A 22959-nucleotide genomic window follows, 5' to 3' on the forward strand; every position below is an offset into this window, starting at 1 on the left:
ATTTGTGGTTTCACTGAAGAGCTAAGTCCCACAGGATGACTCTGTTGATTGAATTGACAGGTAAGTGGTGATCTGAACTGAATCTATGTTAAATCAGCTGATGATATCCTGGGCTTCAAAATAAAGAAATGATACAATATTGGTGAAGGTAGGTTTTCATTAAAACATTTTAGACTAAAAGCTTTGTCAAATTCAAGCTTTGCACAATTTGTAGAACTGATCTTCTATAAACTGAACCTTTAGCGCTTGCTTTAAAATATGCCTGTGCTATTTTTTTTCATACTGAGAAATCTTCCAAGAAATCATACACAAATTATCATTCAGCAAAAGCACTGATAACAAATCTGACCTGTCTGAAAGCCTAGGGACAGGTTGCCATGGCCAGCTCTACAGGGTGCCAAAAAAAGAGGCAGAAGGAAAACAGACATTAAGGAGGAGTTTTCCCTATCCTAGAAAAATCCCAACAGGAGAGGCAGCACTCTGCCATTAACTGAAGGCATACCTGTGCTTTATCACCCTTCTTTCTGAGGTCTGGTGGATCTTAAGGAAGGATGGATTGAGCTGCTGCCTTTACAAGGGGAGATGAATGCAGCAGCTCCACCAGAGACAGATTCTCAGAGTTAGGGAAGTCTTTGGGGCCTGAGCAGCTGGAAGGGCTTCCTCGCCCTGTGGCTAGATCTCCATGTAGGAAAACCAGAGAAGAGAATTCACTTAAGAAGAGCTGCTGGTTGGAGAGCCTCCCTTGGAGGTGCACTCAGCAAGGCAGAAGCTGTGACAGAAATCAGCTCCTGTCTCTGTGGGCACTCAGCCTCCAGCCTTTACAGCCCATCTGTCCCTTCCAGAAGCAAGCACAGTTTTAGCAAATTTGTGAGACAAAAGCCTTCAAGGGAACTCATGTCTCTTTTCATCTCTCTCTTCCTTCTTCCAGCCCTGCTAGATTTCCCCCATCTAATCTAATAATCTATTAACAAAGACTTTTTTTTAAATTCCCCCCAGAGAATTTAGTTCTCAGCCTCTGAGAGTGGCAGCTGATCCCTAAAGCTGCCTTCTGTTCCCTGAGCAAAGGCCAGGCTGATCCCTCACCCACCTGGCCAGGCTTCCTGCTGTGAAGAGGATCTCTTTGGAGCAGAGAGCAAAGAGCATCTGGACCTTTGTACACAGCAGTGAACTTTGGGCTGGGCAGAGTGACCTGACCCAGGAGCAGCTCAGGAGCAGTCTCAGGGGTGCTCTGCATCTCAGGCAGCTGTGGGAAATGTCCATAAGTAAATAAATAAAGGACCAAATGCTTACACCCAGAACTGAGCTAAGGCTCCCAGGAGTTCCCAGGTCACCAATCCTGGCACTGATTCCTGTGCCTGATGTCCCAGGCTGAAAGCAGCTCCCCCATTTCCCACCCAGACACAGGTGGGGCAGTCCCTGCTGTCTGCAGGAAATGCTCTGAGCCCTTTTCCCCTCTGCCACCACCCCAAATGTCCCACCCAAACCACAGAGCTCTGGCGTCAGAGCTGCTTTGGGGCCAGGCTCTGCACATCCAACAGGAGGTGTGGAATATTTCTGAGGGATGAAGTGTCCTTGGCAAAGCCAACTTTTGTACCACTGGGTATTAACTGATTTTCCATAAAACTTCATTTGTTTCCTGTCTAATTCTGCCTAGCACAAACAGTTTTAAACAACCTATTGCAGCTTCTCTACTTGCTTGCCTTTCATTTTCTCCAGAAATTAAATACACTACAGCAGCATATCCTTAATGTTTATTATAGAATAAATGACTTATTCAGACATAAAAATACTTGGAGCCCTGTTGTGGTATGTACAATGGTATAATAGATAACCCAAATTCAGACAGTAAATGTGATGCCAGAAAACAGCAATACATATTTTATTGGGAGAAACTTGTGCTCTTCAGATGTGGCTTTGATTTAATATCTCTTTGGGCACTGTAGTTTAGCTGATTTAACTTTTAGTCAAGAAGATGAGTAATAAGGATTTAAACTATATGGTTTTCAAACTGCAAATTAGTTATCTGGTTTTCACTTACAACAATGTAAAAGTACTGAAGTATTTAATTTACTGGTGTAGCAAACAGTGCCTTAATCAATTTAAATTTCTTCTCTTTTCATTCTTTCAGTAGATTAACAAAGTTGTATAAACTGATACAGTTCATTCTACTCTGACTGAGCTTTTCAGACTGAGGGAAAGGAGGTGACCACTCAATGCAAATGTGGGGGAAAAATTCTTTCTCAAATTAGGATCTCTTCACAGATCCGGATCTGATTTGTACTGTTGCTGAAATCAAGCCTTTGTAGACCAAGAACACTGTGATCACAAGATGAACTTCTGAGAAGATAGCAAAATTAAGGCATGCATATAAAAAATAAGGAATCAGGTATGTCTTTCAGAATGAACATAATGGATGAAACCTACAGTGATCATTGGGAAACCTCAGTGAAATAAGAATATTTTCATACTGGAGCAACACATTTCTAATTTGATATTACTTTCTCAGTAACCTTGACTAAATATTACAGACTGCAAGGTGGACATCCTCAAACATTTGCCTGTAATATGGAGAGCAGACTGTGCCCATTGGAGGAGCTGAATCAGTGCAAGGTCCTTTCCATTAGAAGCACATCTGGCATTCCCCATGGCTGCCAAGCAGATGTTTTAAGGAGGTCACTTTAAGGAAGGGTGAGAAGATCCATTTTGGCACTGGGAGCCCTGCCCAAAGGGTAAATGAGCTGGTGGGCAGCCCTGTGCACACACTGCTGAGCTCTGCACACTCAGGGCCCTGCCAAGCACTGGCACCAGCCCAGGTGAAGGAGCCCCTGCTCCATCCTGCCCTGGTGATGGATACAGGCACACACAGGGATACAGAGGTATTAATAAGGCCTCTGTGTTGCCTTAGCTAGCCTCAGGAGCCCTGTTCCCCTTGAGAACAGAACGCCCGAGGACCCAGCGTAGCTCGGCGTGGCCGCAGGGCTATTGCCAGCAAGCATAGGTGATTGTCAGCTCTACTGATATTCAGCTCAGGATTTTAGCTTGCCTGCTTGGTGGGGTTAGCCCAGGGCGAGAGGCACAGTGGACGAGAGAGAGGAGAAGAGGCGACGGAGATTCCGCAGGGATGACTTTACTGATGCAAAGAGACCGTTCAGCACTCGTTCCCACAAGTGGGCTAAAATGTGCCCCTTTTATAGGTTTTAGGAGGATTGAGATTTGGACCAATGGCAAGGGGTTAAAGTCCTAACCTATAGGGTTACAGGGATATGCTCTAGGGTGGGAGTTAGGAAGTGAGGGAGTAAAATGCTGATTCAATTCCTCCAAGGAGCCTTGCTTGTGTCCATAGGGACTGCTACACAGAGGTGAGAGCCAACAGCCCCAGAGCTGCATTCATCCAACATCCAAGCACAATTCCACTCTGCATTCCCTGCCTTGTTACCAGCTGAGCTGCTGTGGGTGTAAATCCACAGGCATGGCTGATTCCCCAGGAACTGAAATAAATGGCTGCTCCTTTCCTGCCCTGCCAGGGCTGCACAGCCAAAGGAGTCCTAGAAAAGGAGCTGCTTTCAATTCTGGCTTACCAGCACTGGCATCAACTCAGCTCTCCCTGCAAAATCTTCATGGCTGATGAGGCAGAGAGCAGCAAAGGCAGAGCTTTGGCTTTCAGACCACAGACAAAGCTTCCAAAAGTTTCTTTTCTTTCTTTTGTCTCTGACAATTAAAAATAGATTAAAGCAGAGTCACTGTAAGCAGCATATCTGCAAGCACAAACCATCTTTATGCTGTACACAGGCAGAATCCCACTTGGAGGTGGAGCACTGAGACACAGAGCCCCTTCTCAGAGCCTGTGTATTTCACAGAAGTGTTTTAGAGAGCTCTCTCCACCCCACTGATGGCATCTCTGACATGGCATCCACTGCCACAGCCTGCTTTCCTGCTGCTCTCCCTCTACTGTGTCTGACAGCATTTTTAGCATTTCACTGACCTAAAAATGGCTTCTGCCTGTTCCTGAAAATGCAAGAAAAGGTTCCACTAAAAACAGCACTTAGGGGGAAATGAGGACTAAAGAGCAGGCAGCACTTAAACCAGGTAAATGTGAGTGATGTCAAACTGACTGAAGTGACAGAGCTCAAGAGCAATCTAATGGTGCTTTCTGTTCTTTCAAGTAAAGCATTTAAACACTGCCATGTAAGGCTGTTTAAAAATGCACATTCTGTGACACTTTAATTCAAGCTACAGTAGTGGTTTGATAAATCTCCTATTTCTGATTGGCACACAGCAAAAGATCTCCCACACCTCTGGGTGTGGAGTCCTGTAAATTTAACAGAATTTTTTTTTACACTGTGTATCCTGCAATATTTCTGTGCTGGAAAACCTCAACTTATAAAATCAGCGTCTCTAAAATGTTTGCTGTACCCTGCAGCCAGACCATAATGTGTGGCACATCTGAAGGCCTAAAATTTGCAGCTTTAAAATTTCTCTGACTGGAATAATTAGATACTGCCTTGTATGCCTGCTACAACGTTTTGCACATAAATTACTTATAAACCACTGTGAGATTCAAACACGAATTTGACAGGGAAAAATAGGTATTAACTCCTGTGAGTAATTTAGGCATGTCAAAACTATAAATTGTTGCCTTACTTTTTTCTTTTTATGACTTGTGACACAAGAATGGATTACCTCTGCACACTGTTTTCTACTTAGGTTATGATTTTTGTCATTCAAATAAAGGCAGAGCAAGAAAGAATGAAAATAAATTATTATGGCTCAGTGTAAACTATTTGCTGATAGTCTTAAAAAGGAAATTAAAAGAAAAAATATATTCCTAAATTTCAATTCTAGTAATGAGAACTGTAACCTTAAGGGAAAAATAATGTAAAATTAACTAATGTATATCTAGTTTTGGTACAATTATTTAATTCTCCATGCTGCAACATCTGACAGAAACTCACATACAATTACCTTGAAGTTCTAAAAATTATGACTAAAATTTTTACCTTTCCTCTCCATTGTTACAGTTCAGTGTCACTACAATTCACTCACCTGGTGCCACTTTCCCAGTTGGTTGTAATTCTTGTCACAGAAATTAAGAATTTGAAACCTTTTCCAGATCATTTTTAACATTCTGCATTTGGTTCCATTGCCAATTCTATCCCCACATTCATCTACAGGCACAATCTCTGAATACATTTTGTAAGGGTTCACTGAGCCAACCAAGTGAAATATGGAATAATAACAAAATGAAACTTCTCTTTCCTTGCTGAATGGTGTGTTACCACATATCACTAGAAGACATCCCAATTCTTCTAAATCACACTGCATCCAGGCATAAGAAAGGGGAATGACTCAGGAGAAAAGGAAAAATATCATTGGTGTGCTCTTAAAGTAATGTCAGAGTCACTGGTAGATGCCTGCAAGTGTGACTGCACTGTGACATACAGGTGTTTTCACTGGTTGTGCAAGAGATTGTATCAGGGTACTCTAACAGCAGAATGATGCACTCCAGTAACTCTGCATCGCCATTCTGAGCCTGACTCCAAATTCCACCATAAAGCCAGCATTCCATGGATTCTGTTGTACAAAGGGTCAGCAAACTCACCGTGCCAGTCACAGAGCCTGGTAAGATTTCCTGAGGTGACTTTTCCTTCAGGTACTGAGAAGTTTCAGGAGGAAGGTCAAAGTCCTCTGGTTTGCCAGTGAATTTGTCCTTCAGCTCACCCTCTCCTTGCAGAGAGGTTTCCTGCAGCACAGAGCTGCCCTGTGCCCCTCTGTGCCTTGCAGAAGGTCCAAGTTTCTCAAAGCCCAAATCTCTCAAGGACAGAATTAATAACAGACTGCCAGGAAGTACCACAGCCCAGTTCCCATCCCTTTTCCCTCCAACACACCTTATTAAGGAATGAAACATGCTGCAAACACAAGCTGAAACATGGGGAAATGCAAAATGTGGGGAGCCTGTGGTACCCTAAACACAAATTTAACTACCTGGGGCAGAACTCTCTGAAAGGGGTTGTGCTCAGCTCAGCACAGGGAGAGGTCAATGCTCAGATTAATTTTTTCCACGCAGGCAGAGCTCAGTGTCCTTCCCTGTGTTCAATGGGCGCCCCCAGGCTCCCTTCACTCCCTATCCTGCCCTGAATGCAGAACCCAGAATGATTCACAGCCACTCAAACAAACAAGGAGGTGCACATTGACATCTGGGGAAAATCTCTCATAAGTGATCCCCCCCATCATTTTAGACCAGGTTTTTAACATGGGAAGCTTCCCTGAGAACTGAGTTCCTTCAAGAGACTTTCTCCTATTTTAAAATGTTACCCATCTTCTGTGTGGAAGAAGGACTTTTCCAACCCTGTTCATTTCTGGCTTCACTGGTAACTCTGGGGTGAGGGACTTGAGCAATGGTGGAATACTTGCCAACAGCCCTGTGGGTCCTGAACCCCACACAATTCTGCAATTTCAAAACTTCATGGACTCACTTTACTATTTTCCACCATCCCTCTGTACAGAGGTGCAAAGCACAGAGCATGTGAGAATTCAGTCACACCAAGAGGTGTCATTTGTATCAAAAACCAGGTTTCAATATTGGAAGGGTTTCAGTATTGTTACTCTTCTACTTAAAATGTTTCTGGTTTTATGTCTAACATGAGATGTTGCTTCAATGCTACCAATAAGCCAGAGAATCATTTGCAGTTTCTCTGCTGCATCATGAACTTTTACATGTACACAGATCTGTCCATCCAGGCACCTCCAAATCTGATGTAACAACTCTGTCATTTCTCATTCCATCAGAGCTCCACTACTTATTCAAAGCAGTGTTACAAAACTGTTTTCTACTTTTACTCTTACTAGATGGATAACTGCAGAAGGTAAATGATATGAATTTAACTTTCTTTTTCTAACAGAAATAATACAGGCTGTTGTACTAAAACCTAAAAAAACAGATTTACTGATATTTCAGATGCACTTGTAATTCTATTTCTCCTCTTAGCAAGGATAGAACAGAGCATCATGGGCTGGGAAGTTTGCCTTTCTTTTCCATTCCTAAATATTATCTTTGCAGTTAGAATAACAGTGTAGTGTTTAAAAAACACAGCACAGTAGCTGTGAAATGTGGTATTGCATCTGGGCACCATCCATTTTCAAGAAATGCCATCTACAGGACTGAATTTGGATCTATTTTGGGGAGAAGCCAGGATTTCCAACACTCAGTTTAAAATTTGGCTATTTTTCTCTTCCTTTGTTTATAAAATCCTGTCAATTTATGGGAAGAAAAAGCTGTTCTGAACGTGATGTGTTTATAATCAACAAGATGGTCTAGAGAGATTTGGACTTTCAGACATTTGGATTGAATTTCAGCTGTGTCTCAGCACAGTAATTGATTATCTCAAAAATCATTCTACCTTCAGCTCAAGTCTATCAGACCAGACAATTCAAAATGTTTTTAAAAGCCAGGCTATTTTACCCACTTTGCAGAATGCCAGTCTACCAGATGGAGAAAGAAAACCCTAGCAAGGAAATAATGGGATTATTACATTACTTTAGACCATGGAAGTCTCTCATAGATAAAAACATCTGCTGTGTCTATGTGTGTGCATATGTTTAACAAAAATAGGCTGGCCTGGCTGTGTGCACACGTGTACATGTCTGCACACAGTCTAACAGCTGAAGGCTTTGCATTTGAGAAAGCTATTTCAGAAAAAAACAATTTTTTTTCATGTTCATATAGATTTCACTGATGTTCCCATGGAAAAAAAGATATTAAAGAGTGAAAGAAGTTCTGCTAACACATGAATTAACAAAGTCCAGTTTCTTCTGTGTTTAGTTTGCTAGTTCCTTATGTCAGAGCCAGAGAAGGTCTGGCCAACATCTTCCCAACCACTGGAGAACAGAAAGGGACCTCTCTCAACCAAGAGGGAAGAACAGCCAGTGGCACAACAATGGGGTCACACAGACAGACAGATGGACCCCTTCCCTTGCTCCATCTCCTCTGCCATTACCCTGTATGATTCCACAACTCTTGTTTCCACAGGAAACCACACTACAAGTCTGTCAGACACAAACCTGGACTCACCATTCCCCGTGGGCAGTGTGTCCCTGCAGAGCGGCCGGGAGGCAGCGGGGCAGGCTCATCCTCTGCTCCACAGGAGAAACAATCCACAGCACCGGCACCTTCCCTTCTTTTTGTCCCCCACCAGCAGTTCTGGGGAGAGGAAAGGCATTAAATGTTCATTTAATGGTGAGAGCCATCACCAGCATCAGGGACGTTCATTTAATGGTGAGAGCCATCACTAGGACCAAGGATATTCATTTAATGGTGAGAGCCATCACTAGGACCAAGGATATTCATTAAATGGTGAGAGCCATCACTAGGACCAAGGATATTCATTTAATGGGGAGAGCCATCACTAGGACCAAGGGGAAATGAAGCTTTAGAGCTGCAATCCAGGAAGGAACATCTTCCCTTCCTCTTCCCAGCCCAGCTGTGCTGTGCTGGTAGCCAAGCCCTGCCAGGGCAGGGCCTGGGCAGACCCTGGCACACATTTCCTCTGCTCTGACCCCAGCAGTGCCCACAGCTGCATTTTGGCCTCTCAGGACATTGCAGGGACCCTTCCCCTCAGGCAGGCTGGGCTCACCTGATCTTCCCAGAGCTCAGTTCCATGAGCCTGGGGGATCTTCTGCCTTTTGCTTGCTCCTTGTTCTGCCTCCTTGCCAAAGAGGCTGAAGTAATTTCATCTTTTTGGTCACATATACAAATGCAGGCTGCAAGTCCAGCTCCTAAGGCCAACACCTTGTGAGAAAGTCCTCTTCTACCACAGGTCAAGCAAAGCAATTTGTTCTGCACTCACTCAGTTTTCAGAATGTTATTTTAAGCCCCAGATGCATCACTGAGATTCCAGGCTGTCCTGAGGCAGAAAGACCCAAACCTGTGTCAATGAGGCACACCTATTGAATCCCCTGCTTATGTGAAATATCCCTCTTGTGTAGCATCTTAAATCTCAGCCTCAGCCAGAATTTCAGATGGCAGTTTCCTCTGCATCAGGGCTCTTTCTATTTCTTAACACAAAATGTGCTCACCTTCACACCCTCTTGCAGTCAGAGCCAGCATATTCCATGGGGTGTAAAAAGCAGATTTGTAATTTTTGGAGTAGCACAGGTGTGTCAGTTCCCCCAGACTGTTATACAGTTTATTTCAATTGAGCTGGCCTCTGTTTTGGGTAGGACTGCAGTTGGCGGGTCTTAATTCCAAGCTGAATCCAGCAATGCCAACTCAAAAATGTGGCTGCTGAGGATTGCTTCACACAGACTCCAAAATTATACACTCTGTATGGGACTCATCAACTCCTGACCATCCCAATTCTGGTTAAAGCAGGTGAATGAAAAAAAAAAGCCACTGGCAACACAAGAAACCAGGCAAGGTTCTGGTGCAAACTGCATCTCCACAGACAAGACTGAGCCAAAAGTCACATTCTGTGGCCAGCACCTCTACAGGATTTCAGAAGTGATTGCAATTAAGATCAGGCATAGATGCAAAGAACCCTACAGAGTTAATAATACTGAAATGAGTTCCTTCAATTTCAACTTTCAGCTGCAAAATATAGCCATTTAATATCAGTGGACACCACTAATATTATTTTGCCTTTTCTTTCTGAAAGTCACTGAAAGAGGTGGGAAACAGAACACACATCCCAATCTAATGCTTGCAGTTCAAATATTCACAGGCAATCAGTTGTGTGCATGTCCACAATCACTACAAAAAATGTACAGAAAGAAATCTCAACAATGTTTCTCCTGACCAGTATTATTCAGATTATGTAGCTATTAAAAGTAGATTTTATATTCATCTTTTACATGTGCTCTCTGGGGAAATGTAAGGAAAACCATGATGAACAATACCCTAGGTTTAATGAAAATAATAATACAGATGTACATTGACCTGATTTTAGTCATGCTCTGTGCATTTGAGAAGCACTAAAAACAATCCATAGTATTCATGTATCTAATAGATAAATTCCAATTTCCAGCACTTTCCTGCACACACCAAGCAAAAGCTGCTATGGAATAAAAAATGAAATACGCAACAAAAGAGGACTTTTAATTCCTAAAGAATGCAATATAAAAGTCATAAGAAAAATTCAAAAACAAGAATAAATTCATTTTAAGGACTGCTATTTCTAGTGTTTTGCCATTAGCATCCAAATTCTGAAAATAAGAAATAGCAGATGCTTGGAAGCAGGATCTAAAAATAGAGCAGCATTTTACTGCAATAGGAGGCTGAAAAGGTATAAATAGTGCTGAAACAAGAGAAACCATTTAAGAAATATTTTTACTTGATGTGATTTGCAAGGAACACTACAGAAACTCAGAACAGGTGTCAGGAACTCAGTGGAAATGCATCTCTTAAATCTACACTCACATCTGCCCTCTTGCTTTCACACACCACTTGCTCAAAGGGAAAACTCTTAAATACACATTCCAGTGTCCTGGTCATTTCTCAGACTTACTTCCTCAGAATTTGGATCCACAGAGACTCTGATTTGGCAGCCATACAGAACAGCATCAGGAGGCTCTGCTGGTTTCACCTGGAATGAGTTCAAACATCCCTTTTGCAAACAGCATCCAAAGGAATGGGAGGATGCTTTTAATTAAGAGCTCTACAATTAAATATCAAACAACACATCCCAGTCTCAGCCTGACCAGGAAGTGATGCTTGGATCTCTCCTGACATCAGTTCTTTCTTCCCCTTCTGCCTCTCCTGCCTTTGTCCTGCTCTCAACCACAATTTCCCTCAGCTAATGCTGCATGCTGCAGTGTGCACAAAGGCAAACTGTGTTCCAAAGGAATTCAATAAAAAAGCTGTTCCCCTGCATTAAGGCACCAGTATTAACCTTCTCTAATTCTTTTCATGTACTCGTCTTTGATTAAGGATTTTTTAATTGTACTGTAATGTTAAATGCTCCCCATCTGTTCAGGAGGGTGGTGCCATTCTCCAGAGGCAAGAATGAACTGAGAGGGATTTGATCTGGAGGTGACTTTTGGGGCTTTGCTGCTGCTGGCTGATGCTTCCATCACAAGCACTGTACAAATATCACCAATTGTATGGGGCACGTGGCAACAGATAAAGGAATGGCACCGACTGGACCCTATGGATAATGTGTGAATGTCCTGGAAAGAGACAGTCTGCTCTGTGTCCCAGACAGATCCTCCCATTAGTGATATTGGGATAATTTCCATCATTATGAGGAGTTCATTGTGCTAAGGCAGTAAAAGCACACCCCTTCCCCCCCCAGTTTTATTTATTGTCTGCTCTAATTTTGTTATTTCAGTTTAACACATTTATGTTCCAAGTGTAATAGTGGTTTGAATTCATGCCCAGCTTACATCATAGAAATTCATTTGCTAAAAAGGCTTTCTTTTAGTATCTGGTGTCTTCTGAAAGGACAAATATAGCTCTGGCATTTCCCTTCTCTAATCATGTTACTGAAATACATAAAAAAGCCCTTTAGAGATTAATGTGATCTGGTTGTACATATATGATAGAGTTCTTACCACCTAGAGCCTTCATTAAAAAATCCACATAACAAAGGAGAATGACAGTTCTCCATAAATCCAGTTTGATATCTGAAACCTCCATGGGGGGAAAAAAAAAGCATCCATCACTAAGAAGCAACAAGAAAAAAGCTATTATTTTCACAGTATTTCAGATAATAATTTCAAAGATAAAAACCTGTTTCATACAGAAATTTTGGCATGTCTTCCTAGCCATTCCTTCAATTTACATAATTAAATGCATGTACTATATTCATAACACATAAAATGTGTGTCCATGGATTACAGGACCCAACAATTTAAAGCTTCAAACTTTTGCCCTAAAACAATCAAATTCCATGCATCACGTTCCCTCAAGTGTGGAAGTGCAGCTGACACTGGCAGTGCCTCCCTGACACCAAAGCCCGCTGGTGAATTTACCCCAGCTCTGCATTCCCCACGCACATTCTGTAACCTGGCTATGAAGTCCTTGCTCTGGGCTGGAACTGGATGCGCAGATGAGCTGGCACAGCAGAATCAGCTTTTCTCCTCCAGTCTGCACCCCCGGCTGCCCCTGGGTGATTTCCCTGGCCTGACTGGATGCAGGGACTGGTGCCCCAGGCTCCACCCTCCCCGCGGACTAAATATCCCAAGTATCTCTCTTCTCCGTCTCACCTGGGAGCTCACTGGTCACAGAAACTGCCCGAGGCCTCTTCCCCTCCACAGCAGCCCAAGCTCGGCTGTGAACAGAAATTCCTCTTGGCAGCCTGCAGGGACTTCTCCTTTCCAGCCTCTGATCCATCACTAGGGCGTTTCTGCACCCTCTGACCCGGCTGTCACTCTTAACATTTCTCTACCTTATTTCTACTTCTTTTCATTCTGCTGCTAGCCTGACTTCTCTCTGCTCACCTTTGCTTCTCATTCTGCCCGTGGCCTGGCTGTTCTTTTAACTCCTCCTTGCAGAGCCCGTCTCATCCCCCTCCAGTTTGCGCTGAGGTGCCTCATGAGGCTCAATCTCTGACTGAGCACCTTCTCCCTCCCTGCAGTCCCTTTGTCCAGAGTTTAGCACAAGGATGTGAATTCTGACAATTCTAATCCAGGGAGTTCATTTCTGATGCTCTAAATGAATCACTACAGATAAAATTTGGAAACCAAGCTGCTGGTTCAGAGGAAAGCTGCTACTGCTTCTGAGCAGAGCAAACAAGGAACTTAATACAAAAAATCAGATTTTTCTCCAGAGATGATGTTATCTGTGACTCTGAGGAAGATCTTTTGAAATGTTAATAAACTATATGGGATTAAGGTGTCTTGAAGACACCAGTGTCCCTATGAATTCCTGCAGTAAACAATAACAGAGTAAGGAAATGATACTAGGAACAAAGATGCTGAGTGAAGTCCACCCTCAAAGGGATCAGAGATGAGACATAAAGGTGCCCATTTAAAAGGGAAGCTGAAACATTTAGCTTATCTAGCTAAACATATTATGGCTATCTTAGGATTATTTTTGTAATAGCAGAACCATATTTAGCTAATGCTCTGCAAATGGAACTAATTAAGCTGCATTTAAAGTATTTTATTTATAATTTATAATGGTCTATTTCCAGGAGATCAGACTAATGAGGCAAGTACTTAATTTTTGAAGTTATTTTTTAAGAATTTGCAGAAATTGGCATGGCTACAGAAACTTAACACTTCCTTGGAAGATCTAGACTGCCCTGTGCTGATAAGAAGTTAGAGAGGAGATATGGGAGGTGAGGGGGGCAAGCAAGCCTTTACCACACATTGCTGATACAACATTGCTGATAAATAAAACTTTTCTTTTTACAGTTCCAGGACTACAATCTATCAAAAGCCTGCCCAGACAAAAAGCTAAGTCAACTTGCAGAGAGAAATCGAAACCAAATTTTTCCTTTCACCTTACTTACATTGCTGCTCTTCATCTCTGGAATCTGGTGGGATTTTTTTAATCACAGCACACATCCCATTGCTCACTTACTAAACCAAACTCTAACCTGGACTCTTAACATTACCAAATAGACCAAAAAATACCAGCTGAAAGTAATGAACTCAGAGCATTTCCTGGAAAAAGAAGGACAGCAAACCTTCAGGGCACTGGTTCAGGTCTCACACTGACACCTGCTCAGAACAGCTGAACCAGCTCTGCTGCACAGAGGGGCTCTGGGCCGTCCCTGTTCCGTGCTGCTCCCTCATTTCTGGGGCAAACCCTTGGGATTGATGCATGGTTACATGGGTGAGGAGACTGAGGTACAGGGAGCTGAAAGTCTGGGTAAAACCCCTTCTGCCCATTTCTGATATTCCAGGCCAGTATCTCCCTTCCTGAGGAAAGGCTCAGAGAAGGAATTTGAGCCATTCTAACCCCCTGTCAGCACACACCTGGTGTTCAAAGCTGTCTCCAGCCCACAGCACCTGCTCACAGAGCTGTGCTTCTGCTCTGGTTGTTAAAGCCCTGTAAACCTCAGAAGAAGATGAACAATATGCCAAAAGATACATGGAAGCAAATTAATTAAATTTGACTAACCTAGCCTGCTAAGTCTGGTTTGCACTGAAAATGTCTGGCTGCTATTAGAAGATATATTTGTAAATTACCCACGCAATTTTTCACCAATATAATCTTCCTTTCCAATGTCTACTTTAAAGAACTCCAATTCTTTTTAAATTAAAATTCAGTAAAACCAAACAGACCCATTTAAAGCTTGTCAATACTGTCCCTCCTTTCAGGCAGCACAGTTTTAGACAACACAGATACATCAGGTGTCGTCAGACAGAAATCTCCAATCGAGGTAATTTGTTCAAAGATCACAACCATTTATTTAGAGGCCCTTGTTTAATCCCAGTTAAGAGCAGTTGCAGCAGCTATAAAGCACTTGCTAAATTATAAACTGGAGTAAAACCCTTTAAAGAAATATGGCTTACTGAAATTAACGGTTTCACCAAACACTCTTGCAGCAGAAATGAAACAAAAACACCCATTTGGTGGGACAGAGTTATATATATGTATTTTTAATTATTATTTTTAATAGTTGAAAAGTCTAATTCGCTGAAATCAGAACTGATCCTGCCCTAAAAATCAGTGACTCCCATACTGCCTACTATGGAGGATCTGGAATTTCTTCTGAACTACTTTCAGGTACCAGTGCACGTTCACTGAGTCTCTGCTGGTAAAAAACCTACCAAAATAAAGCCATTTTGAGGAAAAAACAGCTCCCACTCATCCAATCACACCTTTTGCTACACTTGCAGTAATTTTTGCAAACCCTTATTGCTCACATCAAGAGTGAACATTTGGATTAATTTTGGCTGGGGCTTGTACAGAGCAAAGTGCTGCAGAATCCTCACATGCTGGTTTTGGAAAGCTTTAAATGTTTTCTATTTTAAATTTACCTCTGTAAAATTGTCACAAAAACCCTGCAAGATCACAGCTAACAGAAATTACAGCTGGTATGCCTAGATCTGATATGTAGGGAGTTTGTTAAATTTGCAAGAATTCTATCATTTCATTGCATTATTTTCTAATTCTCCAGTAAAGCTTTTCTGCAATGTTCAGTCTAAGAAAGAAGTTTAATCTCTTGAATGCCTGACAGTCTTCCAGAACTCTTCTGCTAAAGCTTTCATTCAGAACTATATGGAAAAGAGAAGCTGAGTAAAAGAGAATAGAACTGTGAGTGCTTTGAGGCATTTCCCCAGTATTTCTGTGTTTATCCACATCTTCCATGAGACATAAATCAGTGGTAAAAGTGCAGCTACCTGGTGCTATTGGCCAAATGAACAGGCTCTAACTTTTGATATTACCAGTGAGAAATCTTTCTCACATCCTTTTCTATTTTGTTGCTGAAAAAAAAAAAAAAACAAATGTCAAGGAGTCATTAAAACTTGTCAGGCTGGCAAGGTATCACAGGAGGAGAGAGAAAACATGCTGTGAGTAGCACAGTCTGGTTCTCACAGTCAGAAATGAGGGTCAGTTGGAGGCAAAAGAACTGTAAGCTCCAAGGAAAGATCTAGATGGAACTAAATTAGGCATTTTATCATTTTTACCCTTTTCTCTGCATGCTTTGAGCTTTGGGGGAATGGAGGGGACAGGCAGAAGTGTTTGAAGATGCTGGTTCAGAGTCAATTTAATCAACTTCACAGTTCCTGAGACTTAAAGCACACACAGGTACCAATTTCAGCTGGATTGATGCCATGAGCCCAAACTGATAAAAGACCTGGTGCTAGAACAAGCAGGTCACATCACGTCACCCTCAGCGAGATGCCAAATGGCAGCCCCATCACCGGAGGCCGGAAGGAACATGTGAGCACAGAGCACACACAAAATTGCCCTTTCCGGCTCTCCAGCAGTCAGTTCAGCCCCCCTGGCTCAGTCGCAGACACCACAGGCGGAGCCGCCCCGCACAGCCCCGAGCTCCAGAGCGCTGCTGGGCTCAGCGGAGAGAGAGACGCCCCCGCCCACCCCCGCCGCCTTGCTGAGCCCGCCCCGCTCTGCTCTCCTGTGCCCAGCCCTCCCGCAGCTTCTGCTCTTTGCCCTAGGAGCTGGAGGATTCTGGCACCTTCGAAACCCAGATCTCCTGTGCTGCAGCCTGACATTCATCCCGTTAAGGAAAGGCAAAGAAAAGGAATCACTTTTCCTCTCCCATTTTCTGGCTTAGACCTTTCCTTAGACCAAAGAGAGGTGGAGACCCTCGTGTAGAGCAGCATGATCACCCCGATGAGTGAGAGTTGTTTGGGCAGCTGATTTCACAGCTTATGTAATCACGGATAGATCGGAGTCATTCTCCCAACACAACACAACAATCCGGAGCCCGAAAAAAGCCCGGAGCGAGCGGAGCAATGACACAAACACCGATCAGGGAGCACAGCCCAGATCCTGCCCACGGGAGCTGTGGGGCACCTGAGAGGCTCCCTGCCCTGGAAGCCATTCCAGGGCCGGCCATTCCAGCTCCAGCTGCAGCGTGTGCTAGAGCACCTCACACTGTGGATGGCCTGAGAACAGCAGGGGCACACACATGGGCAAATACGGGATTATTGATAACTCTGCTTCAGAGACAGAAGAAATAATAAAGCTGCTTTCTTCCAGCTGCCCACTAAGACAGCCGAGTTCATAAACAAAAAGTTCATAATCTGACTGTAATAGATTTTGCTTCCTCAGGCAACACAGGGCTATGAAAGTGTTTAAAATGGACTTTTCTCTGTGTAATCAATAAAGCTTTCACAGAGATTGGTTCTGTTCCAAAGGCTTTTTCAGCCGCTTGCACTGGACTCCCAAACACCAAATAAGCCTTTTATCAATTTCTATTTTATAACTTTCTCCTATTTCTTTATAATCCCTCCTCAAAGTACACAGAATGTAATGGCAAAAGATTTATTTAAATCATAATCTAAAAAAAAATAAACTTATCATTTCCAACTGAGATTGTCACTATGTGCAACTTCAGTTCTAGTGACAGAAAAAGTATTTGTATTTTATAGTCCTCTCCATGACATCTGCATTTGAAAATACATTCAGGCTCAGAACCTCCTAAGGGCCATTGAGTGGGTATTGGCTTTACATGGATTGCCACCAAAAATGGGAGGTTTAAATGGTTAACATCACCAAAATCAGGATATTCACCCTCTTATGAAAACAGATCAATTTACAAAGATTTCTTTTTTTCTCTTTATCATAAAATGTTACTTGTCACTGTAATCACGTGGCAGAATTTTGACTGGGCACACCACACCTAAAATTGTAAAACCTCATTTGGGCTTTTGTGTACAGTACCTCTGCAATCAGTTCAGATGGAAATGCATTAGCCCTTCTCCCACAGCAGTGTTTACCCTGTAACCACTGACCACAGGCTCTGGCACAAGTAATTCAGCGGCTGGGCATTTGCAATGATTAATCAGAATTTTTCTGTATGTATTTCAGAATAGTTCATCTGACTTTCCATGACCTTCCATGGCTTCTCTTGTGGTTGCAGAGATCAAAACTCCACTGCAGGTCTGTGTACAACAGAACCAAAACCAGCTCTCAAATCCCCAATCCTTGCCCATTTTCCCAGCCCACATGGACTTTCTTCCCCCCTGGAATCAAGCTGAGTACACTGCCAGGCAGAGCTTTTGCTCTCAAGGATTCTTTTCCTCTGCAGAAATCGTTATCCTGAATTTCACCCAGAGAAAATGGTCCAGGGGAGAATTGAGTGGATGCCTTACCCTTCATTCCACAATGCTGAAAACTGCCATGCAAAGCTGACTTCACTGCTTCTGCAATGAACAGCAAGGGAAGCTGGATAGTGCTAGGACTGCTTAATGTGTTCTTGTAACATTTGGCTTCCCTCATATTCCAGCCATTTTCCCTAACAGAATTACAGCAACAGGGACCCTGAGCATCCATTTCTCAAGAACTGAAGATTTCCTGCAGGTGCTAAGTGCCCCCAACTCTCAGAGAGATCATCCACATTCTGAGATTTTAACCTGCTCTCATTCTTCTCTTGACGTCCCTTGCAGGAGTTTGCACAAATGAGGCATAAGGAACAAGACCAGACTGTCTGCAGATAGAAGCCACGGTGGGATAAATCAGGGAGGGAATTTCAAGTCTTCTAGTTGTTCTCCACTACCCCCCTGTGTGGCCACATTTAGTCCATACAAAAATATTCCTGGTTGTGGGAATTACTGTGCCCACAGTGGAGCTACTGCAGAATTGCCACACAATGGGAACTGGGGCTGCTCCACATATTTTATAGCTGGACCTATGCGCTAATTCCATTTTATTCTAGATAACATGTTTCTTTAACCTCTAAGTAAATACTGGGCTTTTTTTCATTAGCAGCAGTCAATGAGTGCTTACCTCATATTTATGATCTCATATTTTTAACATCTGAGCACTGAGTGTCTTACTACCTTCCCCTGCCAAGCACAAGCTCTTGATCTACCACTTTGAACTCTGAGGGTCTCAGAAAAGATCAATTTTTTTTTTCTCTGATCTGTGGAGAAACTACTAAAATTGTGTGTAATCTGCTCTGAGAGGTGCCAGGGACTTGAAGAGCTCGAGTATTTTTTTCCCTCTGAAAAGATGTGGTCAGTCTTGTCACAGGATAAAAAACAGACAATGTTTGGTATCTGTAGAACTTATATATTAATAAGGCTGAATATTTAGGCAGTGAGAAAGTAAAGTGACCCAGAGTAGCAGTTTCAGTTTATTTCAGCTGCTGATTTCCACATCCATTTCAACATTCAGGAGGGGCTATCTGCAGCTGTGACATCCTGGTAGCACATTTCTGAACTCTACCCTGAAGTGCCTCTGTCCCTCCTGTTCCAAATGTCAGCATCAGTGTGTTCCTCTCCCCTGGATTAACAGCCAAGGCCCTGAGCCTTGTGCAGTCTGTCAGGGTGATGAAAATGCAGCACTCAGGGCTGGCTGTATTCCCAATGACAATCCAGTTACTTCAGATTCATTAAACAACCATGAAAAAATACCTTTGGATTGCTGGGCTGCCACAAAAATTCCCTATGATTCTGTGATATTCCCTGTGATATTCCCTGCCACAGAGAGCCATTTTGTCTTAGCCTTCCATTGCCTAATACATTTTATATGTACTCTTTAAAATAGATATTTTTTACAGTCCAGAAGATTGCAGCAATGCTAGTGACTAGTGAACCCAAAGCAATTATTTATGAGCAATGTGGGCCAAGGAACACTCCTACCAAGACACAGTTATTAGAAGTTAAATCATAAACTGCTTGCAATTCACATCTAAGATGCTTACACAAAAAGGACAAATGCTACCCATGATTATATTAACAATAACAGTTTGTCTCAACCAGCACAATAATCCTCCTGCTCTGCTCAGCAATGCTCAGGCTTCAGCAGCAGCACTGATGTGATTCAGTTTGGGACATGACATTTCAGAAAGACAAATTGAAATCCAAGCAGATGAGAACAACAGAGATGACAAAAAGGCTTAGAAAATAGGATTCAGAAGGGTTTATGCTTTGCATTCTTTCCACATGTATAAAGAAACTGGGACTTGAGAAATATCCCTCAGAGAAAGATGGAGTAAGAAAAAACTGCAGTTTCACTGAATGCTGAAATTGCTGTGTTTATCACTTTCTGTTTAATAATTTGGGTGAAGACAAGAAAAATGAACGGGCAGACAAGTGAGGTTATTTTCCCATTTGTTATGGCACAACATCATATGGAGGTGTCATAGCTGTGCAATGTGAGGAGGTGCACGCTGAAGGTGCTCTGACTGCAGGAGTATTTTCATGTCTGTGTCCTGTGGTGCTAAGTGAGCACTTCTTCACTGTTTAATTACCTGCCCTCACTCTGTGCCTAAACACAGGGCTGAACAAAAGGCCTGTATTTCCTGAAAGGGCACTGTTTCTTTCCTAGTCATTCAAGTTCTTCTATCATGTTCAACACTACAATTAAAATGGTAGAGAAAATAAATTTCCTTAAAAATAAAACAAAGAATAAAGCCAGAACACACTTTTGTTCTCCTCCTTCCTTTCCCTAGAAACGTTTTGCAGAAGAAAAACAAAAAGGAAAGGCATCCAAAGCTATCCAGACTAGACCCTGAATGTTTCATCCTGCAGTCCAGAACTGGTGACAGCAGGAACAGCCAAGGTGGGTCACAGTCCCTGGGGTCCCAGTCCCTGCAGAACAACTGCAGAGGGAAGGAGGGAAAACAGCAGCAGCTCACTCAGAGACTGCATTTCTGAAGAAGGTTTAGTGCCCAGGGCATTTTCAGAGACTTCACCCACCAAAAATCCACATGTTTCTAGTAAATGTCTGTAAAATGGGATTTTTCAGAGGCTGGTGACTTGATAGGCAAATTTCACAGAGACAGAAAGAACTCATCCCAGGCAAAGATTGCTCCTCTGATCTCAAGTCTCTGCTCCACCGTGCAGAGGATATGAGATAATTTGGATTAAATGCTTATGTGGTTTTATTAGCATGGCTAGTAAGAATTTTTCCTCAGTTCAGTTTCAGAAAATGGCTATTTCAGCTGCAATAGCAGGAAGAAGTTATCTGAAAGGAGACAGTGGTAGGGGAAGGAGGGAAGGTCGCAGGCACTTTGAAGCTACAAACCTACCTGAAAATAAGGTCTTACAGTACCATGTGCTGGGGGATGGTGACAATAAGGGACACTAACAAGCCCACCTTCCCTATCTATGGAATACCAATTACCTGATGTAAATACATAACCCTCACCATCTTTTCACACTCAAAGGCTGAAAGGAAACAGCCTAAACTGAGTGGAAACCTGACTGCAGTTTAGGAAGCATTGACCCAAGGCAGAAATATTCACTCCTGGTTTATTGGGAGGGTTGCTTGGGGTTTTTTCAGAAATAAACATATGCAAAACTAATATATGCATTTTGAAATTTTTTTTAATTCCAATTTTCATGTTATTTATATATGAACTTCCATGGAAAAAATGTTTTCAGGAAGACAATTCAGACCTAATTTTGTAGTCACACATTATCCCCCTCCTCACCCGTGTCCCCCCACGCTGACACTGGAGTGATGTTCCCTTATTTACCTTCGGCTGCCAGAGGGGACAAGAACATTATGGGCTGCAAAAATGCTCAGGCTAACAGCAACAACAGATGTTTATTGCTTCGGAGGAGGAGTCTGCTCCCCCAGCACTAAATTAAGTGTCTTAAAATAAACAGATAATAAACCAGGAACACCAGGCCATAGATCTGTCATACCTAAAACACTGTAACCACCTGGTAATTCCTGCACGTTTATTCAGGGCTGACACTGCAAACAACCTGATGGTGAATGTTTGTATTCATGGTATCCAGAGCAGACAAGTAGCTCTGAGGCATCACAGAGTTTAATGAATAAATGTCTGACTGCAGGGCCTGAAAATGAGTCTCACAAGATGAAAAGCTTAACTTTTGAGTCACTACTCATAAAAGGTTAAATTTATATAGTGAGAGAAGCTAAACCAAGAAATTGACAATTACTTAGCAAAATGTAAAACCTTTCAGTTACTGCAAACTTCAAACTTGGTCAATTTCTGCAATTATTTCAATGCTCTTTTTTGAGGACTGCTGCAAACTTTGCCACATTTAATGATCAGAAACCCATTTCTAATTTTTAGAGTTGATTTATGCACAATTAGTTGAAAAACTGGTGTTTGTTCTAGTTGTTGAAAAACTGGGTGTTCGTTCTTCTGCCTCTAGTATCCACACTTCCGATGCAGTTTTACCGTGTGTATAATATTGTCTGTCTGTCTGCCCTGTGTGCCAGCCTATCAAACACTGTTCTGCTCATTTTCCATTCCCTCTGGGCCCTCTGCATCCCTCCAGCCCCATGCTTCCCATGTGGGGGACTCAGACTCTACACGGCTTCCCAAGTGAGATCCCATCATTCTTTTCCAATAGTATCAATATTTTTCTGTAGGAATTACCTTGCTGGATGTGCTCTACAACTGCATCTGCCTTTTCCTCACTGTTTTGGTGTGTACCTTCTGGCATTTATAGCTGGTCCTTCTCAATCGCTAGAATTTCCTCCAGTTCGTGTCTTCAGTTCTTGATGTAAATTCTTGTTACCTGTCATCAAGAAAATATTGCCTCATTTCGTAAATCCCAGTATTTTAGTTTGGAAGATAATTCAGTTTTCTCTGAATGATTTGCTAATTTTCTATTTGACAATGTCCCAGATTTTATTCTCTTTTTATTTTATCTAGATTAGAATACACTTGTGTCTCAGTTTTGAGACAAAAGAGAGGACACTCTGCAATGAGTACTCTTCTCTAAAGAGTTTCAAAATTTCCCTTCCACCAACAGAAAATGGTAATGAAGTGAGGGGAAAAAACCAAACCCAACAGTTTATTAACAACAGAATGCCAGAGAACACGGCAGATGTTGAAGAAATCTCCCTTCCTCACTTGTGATGTGCTGGCTTTCCCTCTGAGGGAAGCGGCGCTTCCACGGAGCTTCCCTTTTCCCTCTGAGGGACATGGAGCTTCCACGGAGCTTCCATTTTCATTCTGAGGGAAATGGAGCTTCCAGGGAGCTTCCCTATTCCCTCTGAGGGTAATGGAGCTTCCAGGGAGCTTCCCTATTCCCTCTGAGGGAAATGGAGCTTCCACGGAGCTTCCCTTTTCACCCTGAGGGAAATGGAGCTTCCACGGAGCTTCCCTTTTCACCCTGAGGGAAATGGAGCTTGCACGGACCTTCCCTTGTCCCCCTGAGGGAAATGGCGCTTCCACGGAGCTTCCCTTTTCACCCTGAGGGAAATGGAGCTTCCAGGGAGCTTCCCTTTTCCCTCTGAGGGAAGGGCAGCTGCAGCCCGAGCGCAGCACCTGCCGGGGCTCTCTGCTGTCGAGCTCCTCTCCCGGCAGCCAGGGCGGGCGGGGCAGCGGGGCTGGAGCCTCTCCCTGTGTCTCTCTTGTGCCTCTCTCCCTCCCTGTGCTTTCCCTCCCC

The sequence above is a fragment of the Camarhynchus parvulus genome, chromosome 4 (genome assembly GCF_901933205.1).
Source record: "Camarhynchus parvulus chromosome 4, STF_HiC, whole genome shotgun sequence".
In the NCBI taxonomy this organism is placed as follows: Eukaryota; Metazoa; Chordata; class Aves; order Passeriformes; family Thraupidae; genus Camarhynchus; species Camarhynchus parvulus.